Below are 8,264 nucleotides of genomic sequence, written 5' to 3'. Positions count from 1 at the left end.
GGAGAGGCAGTTTTGCTGGGACAGTGGTACAGAGACCTGCTGCAGACAGAGAGAACCGTTAGACACAGGTGAAGACAGAGCAAGCCAGAGAATGCGAAAGAGCCAGAAGATTAGAACATATTGCCGAAGTTAGTTTGAAATCAAGCAGAACAATTCAGCCGGAGACTGAGAGAAAAGCCAGATTGAATCAGTCTGTTGGGAAAGGAGTTTAAGCCAGAACAGTTGAGTTGAACCAGCCAATGAGAGTTGAGAAAGAAAAAGTGTGAGCTTATTCAGCAGTAAATCTCAGAGACTGAAAACATTCTTGGCCTACAGAAGATTTTACAGAGGCTAGACACTTCAAGGACTAGGTCTCCAAGTCAACAATTACATCTGGAGAATAAAAGTTACATTTACAACTATCAGTTTCAAGTTATGTATACGCATGCGTGTCTGTAAGGGGGTATGTGTGTATGCGGGAAGTGCTGTGGAGGCCAGGTCCACCTGTAGTTGTAGTTACAGGTGGTTGTGAGCCATGTGATATGGGTACTGGGGACCAGACTCAGGTCCTCTGTAAAACCAGTACAGTGTTCTTAATGCCTGAGCCATGGCTTCAGCCAGCCCCAGCCCACTTTTCATCTCTTTACCTGCAGTGTACTTTGATATCTGGTAAGAAATGAAGACACTAGTTCAAGTGTCCCACCCCTGTCACTACTAATGATACTCTGCTGTGCTTGTAGACAGGGGCCTAGCATAACAATCTTCTGAGAGGCTTCATCCAGCAGCTGATGGAAACAGATGCAGAGACCCACAGCCAAACGATAGGCTAAGCTAGGGGAGTTCTGTGGAAGAGTGGGAGGAAGATTAGACGGAGTCAGATACCACAAGAGAACCTACAGAGTCAACTAACCTGGGCCCATGGGGGCTCACAGAGACTGAACCAGCAACCAAAGAGCACGCATGGAGGACTAGGCCTAGACCCCTAACACACATATGTAGTAGATGTGCTGCTTGGTTAAAATGTGGGTCCCCTAACAATGGGAGTAGGGGCTGTGTCTGACTGTTGCCTGTCACTGGATCCCTTCCCCCTAGCCGAGCTGTCTTGTTAGGCCCCAGTGGGAGAAGATGCACTTAGTCCTGCTGTGACTTGAGGTGTCTGGGTGGGTTAATACCCCTTGGGGGCCTCCACTTCTCTGAGAAAAAGGAGAAGAGGGAATGGGGGAGGGGAGCATAAAGGTGAAACTGGGAGGAGAGGAGGGAGGGGGCTGGGATCAAGCTGCAAAGAGATTAAGTTAATAAATAAATGAAAAAATATTTTAAACATTTGAAACTAAATATACCTTAGTATATGTAGATAAATATACCTGTAATCCTCTTTCTTTTTATATATAAATTCAAGGCTTAAGTGTATTTTATTTTTAGATCACAAAGGACACTCACTTTGAATTTCACTCTGCCTTTTTTTTAGTTTTTTTTTTTTTTGAGACAAGGTTTCTCTCTCTGTGTAGCCTTGGCTGTCCTGGACTAACTTTGTAGGCCAGGCTGGCCTTGAACTCTGCCTCCCGAGTGCTGGGATTAAAGGCGTGCACCACCACCGCCCGGCTTCACCCTGCCTTTTGCAAGCAGCTTTTAAATTTAAATCCTTGTGATTCTTATGTGCCTGCCTCTACTTCCCAAATGCTGGGATTAAAGGCGTGAACCACTGCGTGGCTGTGGATCTCTTGTCATAGTTATTCTCCTGTTTGTCCTGGTCTAGTTTAGTTCTCCGTTTCCCCTTGTGTTTTTAGTGTTAAGAGTAAACTTTCAAGTTTTTTTTTTTTTTTTTTTTTTTTTTTTGCATGTGTAATCTATCATTCTTGCTGATTTATTCTGAATTTGTTCCCTGGCAAATTTTAATATTCTAGTCTTAATTAAACATGATGCCAATTTGTCTACTACTTCATTATTTTCAGATGTTTTGTCTGTCTTGCCTGTATAAACTACATCAAAATTGGTGTCTTTGCTAAATTTTGGTAGGTTTTTGTCATTTCAATTCATGCCTTTGCCATCTGTCTGCCAGTTAGTGGTTTTCTATAGCTATACCATTGCACATGCACCATGAATTGGAGAAGATAGAAAACTTCCTTTTGTTCTCTTAGCTGTCTTAAGGCCAATAGTGCTGTGCCGATTTGGGGGTTCCTTCCTCGGTATTAGCTGCTGCTTTCCATTAATTTTGGTTATACCAGTGATTGATAAACCATCAGTAAACCATGTGTTAGCCAAATGTTGTGCAGAGTTCATTGGTCCCCACTGTTCAATAGCTGTCTCTTTTTGGGGGGGAGAGGGGAGTAGTTTGGGGATTGGGATTATAGGCAATTGAGCTATTGCTTCAGTATGGGAAAACAGACCCCTTTGCTACCACATTCTGGTCATGAAGGAATTCAGAGAGGTACCAGTTCCTCTATAATGCCTTTTTGTTCCATGGCTAAGGCTGCAAAAGACTCTGCCTTTGAACGGATCCAATCCATCATTGTAAGGGGCACCCTTATAACCATAGGATGATTGGCAATGACTGAGTATAATGTTCTCCATGCCTCATAAAGCGTCCAGATTTGTTTCTCAAAGAGAGAATATTTATTCTCCATATGTGGAAAGCATTTGCAATAGAAGCCAATAGGCAAATGTTGGTGGACTCCTATTTGCTTTATGAAGAGTCCCCAGTTGCCGATTCACCGATGAATATGATATCCATAACTATGGTATTATCTAGTTCAATATTGGTCAAAGTTCTATGCATGGAGATGAGTTTACTGGCAGTCACAAAAGCTGTACTTTGTTCCTGTGCCCATTGGAAATTAGCTGCCTTTCAAGTAACCTTGTATAGAGTTTTTATAACAATCTGTAAATATTGCAAACATACAAATTAGGATCTGTATCTGAGTTTTGTCCCTAGGTGGTGGAATTAATGACATGAACCACTGTCACCGTAGTCACTGCCAACTCTAGAATTTAGACAACAGCTAACATATAGCCATCCAGTGGTCTCTGCTGGGATTAAAGGCATGGGCTGCCACTACCCTGATCAAATATCTTATCTTAGCTCCAAATCACTCCAACTCTCAGAGAGTTAGAAAACAAGTTTGAATTGTAGTAACCCTTTGAATTTACCTATTCAATTTAAATTTCTTAACCCTGCTTTTAATATTAAACAACAAAATATCCTTTTTTGTTAAGAAGAAAACTCAAAAGCTGATGACCAAGTAGGTCACATGACAATCTAGTCTAACATTATAACGTGGAATTATGACAAGTGATTTAAGAAAACCCATTTTTTTTATTTCATGCCAGTAAGACAAGTATGCCTTTGGTAAATTATCATTTGAAAATAATATTTTTTTTCATTCCTAGTCAAATGAAAGGCATTTGTTAGTCTTTATAAGTTAATTTGGACTGAATGACGAAGCTGTCTGATGAACTATCGCCTCTCCTTATTCAGTATATCTCTTCTGTTTGATTCTAATCTTTATTGAGTTTAATGGTATTCGCAGCTTTTCTTCTCCTGTGGAAACAAAGGCCAAATCTCTTCCCCAGCATAACACAGATACTGGTTTCCATTCTGAGATCAACACATCTTTAAAATACATAGGTTGATTTAATTCAGCAGATTTTCTACAATCCACTATCTCTCTGCAGCTGTTGTTACTTCATTAGCATTTTAAAAATTTAAAGTTAATAAAGTACTATGTAATTTACCTCTGGAAGTTTTTATTACCGCTTTCTGTTTACTGAGCATTATAACTGCTGGTCCTGGAGGATTGTGTGGCATACCTGTAATATGTTATATGTTGTAGTATGCAAAGCACTGTTTCCTTTTACTAGAGACATATGCTGGAGCATTGTCAGTCTTAATTTGTACAGGTATCCCCATAATATCCATTAACTTCTAGTAAATGTATAATTACAGAATCAGACTTTTCAGAATTTAAGGCAGTTGCCCATTGAAATTCTGAATATGTATCTATGGTATAGCGCACATACTTTAATTTTCCAAACTCTGCCAAATGAAACACATCCCTTACCAAAATTCCATTTCTTTAGGTTACTTCCTGCATGTAGTATAATTTGATTATACAAAGAACAAGTAAGATATTTCCTTATAATTTCCTTGGATTGTTGCCAAGTGATTTAAAAAAAAAATCTTTCTTCAAACCTTTGCTGTTAACATGGTATTTCTTATGAAATTATGAGGCTTCTAGTACATTTCCAATTAATAGCTGATCAATTTCATCATTACCTTGTAATAGAGGGTCTGGTAGACCCACATGGGATCTGATATGTGTTATATACAGTGACTACTTTTTATCTCTAATTACTTATGGCAGTTGAATAAATAGCAAAGTTAATTCTGAGTCACCCAGAATAAGTTAAGCAATTTCAATATATAAAACAGCTCTCTCTGCATGTTGAGTCAGTAACTATATTAATAGATTCTGGAAAATCTAATAATATCATAAGAATGGTATACAACTTTGATTTTTGAACTGAAGCATAAAGACTTTGAGCCACTTTACTTATTTTTCCTGACTTACAGACGGCCTTTCCTTATTTGCATCAGTATAGAATGTAGGGCCTCTAGAAATTGGTGTCTCTTTTTACTATACAAGGGAGAATCCAACTAGTTCTTTTATAAACTGAAGACTCTTGCTTTGAGGATATTTGTTGTTAATCTCTACCAAAAAAAAAAAATACTGCAAGTTCTTGGCCAATGTTCATTTTCTGCACATAATGAGGCAATTTCAACATTAGTAAAGAGTACCATAATTTCTGCTGGGTCTATTCCTGCTAATTGACAAAGTCTCATTTTTCTCTCAGAATCAATTCAGAAATCTCTTCTACATAGGTCATTAATTTTTTACTCTGTGTGCTAACAATATGCGTCCTAAGATGCTATCTTCTCCCTGCATAACAATTCCTGTGGGAGAAGGAGTAGAAGGAAAATAACTAAAATACAATCAAAGTTTGGATCAAAGTGAGCTACACGGGCATCCTGTAATCTCTTTTCTACCAGAGCCAATTCTCTCTTAGCCTCCGCTGATAATTTTCTTGGACTGTTTAAGTCCTTACTACCTTGTAAAATAGATTATTTAGCTTTTGAGTAGTTAATCCAACTGTGAGCTGTGCTAGATAATATCTCTCAGCAATTTTGAAAACCATGAAGAGTCTGTAATTGGTCTCTCCTGATTTGTACTTTCTGTGGTCAAATTTTCCGTAATCCTATCTTATATCCTAGATATTTGATAGAATCTCCTTTCTTTACTTCATCAAACATTTTTCTAGGTTATCTACATCTGAACCAGCCAGTAATATATCATTCATATAATGGTAAATTGTAGATTGAGGAAACTGTTTACAAATTATTTCTAACGGCTATTGCACAAAATATTGGCATGAGGTAAGACTGTTTAACATTCCTTGTAGTAAGATTTTACAACATCTTTATGGACAACTATTACTATAAGTAAATACTGAGAAAGGAAACCTTTTCCTATCATGCTCATGCAAAGGGATTGTGAAAAAGCAATCTTCCTTATTAATTAATTTATTTATTCACTTTACATCCTGGTTATGCCCCCTCCCTTCTTTCCTCCCAGTCCCACCCTCCCTCCTCCACTTCCTCCCTTATTCCTCAGAAAAGAGGAGCCCCCCACCCACCTACCACAGCTCAAGTCACATTAGGACTGAGCTCGTCCTCGTCCCCTGTGGTCTGGCAAGGCAGCCCTATCAGGGGGAAGTGATAAAAAAGCAGGCAACAGAGTCCATGTCAGAGACAGGGCTGCTCCTTTTACTAGTGGAACCATATGAAGCCTGAGCTGCCCATTGGCTACATCTATGTAAAGGACCTAGGTCTAGTCCATGCCTGGTTCTTGGTTGGTGCTTCAGACTCAACAGGCCCCTCTGGGCCCTGGATAGTTGGCTCTGTTGGTCTTCTCGTGGAACTCTTGTCACTGTCACCTCTAGGTCCTTTTATCCTTCCTCCCACTTCTTCACTTGACTCCCTATGTTTGGCTGTGAGTCTCAGCATCTGCTTAGCACCTGGGCTTATTATTCCTACAACAAGGAGAGTTGTGTGTGGCTTTGGGAGAAGACTATTGTTTTCATGTTGACCATGCAGGGGTAGCTTACGAATCTGATCAGAAAGAGGTTCCAAGAAAGGAAACTGGACACAAATAATCTCAGAGTTGGTACGAGTCCATTTGTCACTGGTCCCCCTGGTTGACTGCATTAGTTTCTGCTCTTGCAGGGCCACTTTTGATTTTGTTACAGCTAGTCAGTTTTGGTCCCTGTGTAATCAATAGGTTAACAGCTTTGGTCAGGGAAAGGATCAACATAGTACAACTGCTGGCCCTTAGGCCCCAATATCAGCCCCTACACAACATCTCTAGAGACCTTCCTTATTGCTCAGGCCCATGATTGGGCCTGAGTGGTTACAGGAAAAGGGGGGAATGTGGAACTCAAGCCATGGCAACTCCAACTTGTCACTAGACTTCATATTAAACCTGTCCTCAAGTTTACCCCAGTTACTGGAAAAAGCACAAACTGTTCCAGGAAAAAACAAAAAACAAACAAACAAACAAAAACCACCCTAGACCTTATCATGCGATAGCGGGAAAGTACCTAATGTCCCCAAATGTTATCTATAGATTGCCTAAGCTTTTAGCACCAGGCTTGACTGATCCCATTACACCACTCCACTCTTGCTAAAATTCCCATTCCTTGCTGTAACCACAATAAAAACCCTGCGTACCAACGGTTCAAGGCTCTTGCTACTGATCCACAGTATTGGTTAGCTTCAGCAATAAAGGCTCTTTGTTTCTTAATATGGCTTCGGACTCCTGGTGGTCTTTGAGGATTTAGCAATCTGGGGATAATACTGACCTTCCTCCTCAGCCAACATCCCAAAAGAAGGATTCCAGACACCATCTAAAAAAACCCATCCTGTGCATCTCTCTCTGTTCATTCTCCTGACTTCCTCTCTCTTGAAAAGGGGACCTTTTACTCTCCTGTTTCTATTGTTGTCTCAGATGCTTACTGCCTCTGTCTGCTAACCTAGATCTAACCTGGAAGCTTCTAGACTCTGTACAATCTAACCTAGGCCTAGAATGTTTTCAGCCTCTGAGACTTACTGCTTAATAAGCCACTGTCTTTTGTTGCTGTTCTTATTTGTTTGTTTCTGATCTTCTGTGATAGGATCTTGAACTCTTGATCCTCCCACCTCTACCCCAAGTGCTGGGATTACAGGCATGCGCTACCATTCTTACCTTGCCTTAATTTGCCATTTTTAATAATGCAAGGAATTAGATCCACCTGGCTCTTAGAGTTTGGAGTCTTTCTGGCTGCTTTCCAGAAAGACCTGGCCATGGTCCTGTGCCCAACTCTAGACAGATATAGTTCTCCTAACTATTCTTATGACACCATGGAGATGTTTTCTTGGCTGTGTTCCTTGTCAGAAAACATGGCCTGCCAGGGGGAAAGTTGTTTTCAAAAAAGAAATCTGATAAAGATGGTATTGTGATAGCAGCTGGAGGGCAGAGATGTAGCTCAGCAAAGTCCTTTTCACAAGACCACAGCATGGAGATGGAGAGATGGCTCAGAGATTAGGAGCACTGACTGCTCTTCCAAAGGTCATGAGTTCAAATCCCAGCAACCACATGTTGGCTCACAACCATCTATAATGAGATCTATATACATAATAATAAAAAAAAGACCACTGCATGCATTGCTGTCCAGGAAGGTATTCATTCAGTAAGATTACAGCAGTGGTATCTACCAAGTTCCTGAGTGTTGGGGTGGAATACTATTTAGCTATCAAAAAATAAGGAAATCCTTAAATTTGCACCAAATGGATGAAACTAGAAACAATCATCCTGAGTCAGGTAACCCAAACCCAGAAAGACATGCATGGTATATACTCACCTCTGTCTTCTCTCTCAATAGCAAATTCAGTAACTCAAAGTCTACTAGTGGAGTCTGTCAGGGGAGGCCTTGGGAGGTGTCAGAAGCAGAAGATAAACTAGATAATTAAAGACATCACTTCCCATTGGAACATTTGTCCATTTGTCTCTCCATTTGCCAATGGCAAAGTGTCCCTACCTCCTTTTCAGAGCACCAGTCCCTTGTTTTATTATTAAACTTATTCATAATTAAAAACAGTATTTAATACAATTTCCAGTTACTTTCTTTGGAGATTTTTCTGTTAGCACAAATTACCTTGAATTCCTGAAAAGACAGTATGTGTTGCTTGCTCA

The sequence above is a fragment of the Acomys minous genome (genome assembly GCF_964271855.1).
Source record: "Acomys minous genome assembly, chromosome: 1".
NCBI lineage: Eukaryota > Metazoa > Chordata > Mammalia > Rodentia > Muridae > Acomys > Acomys minous.
This window is presented reverse-complemented; position numbering follows the sequence as displayed.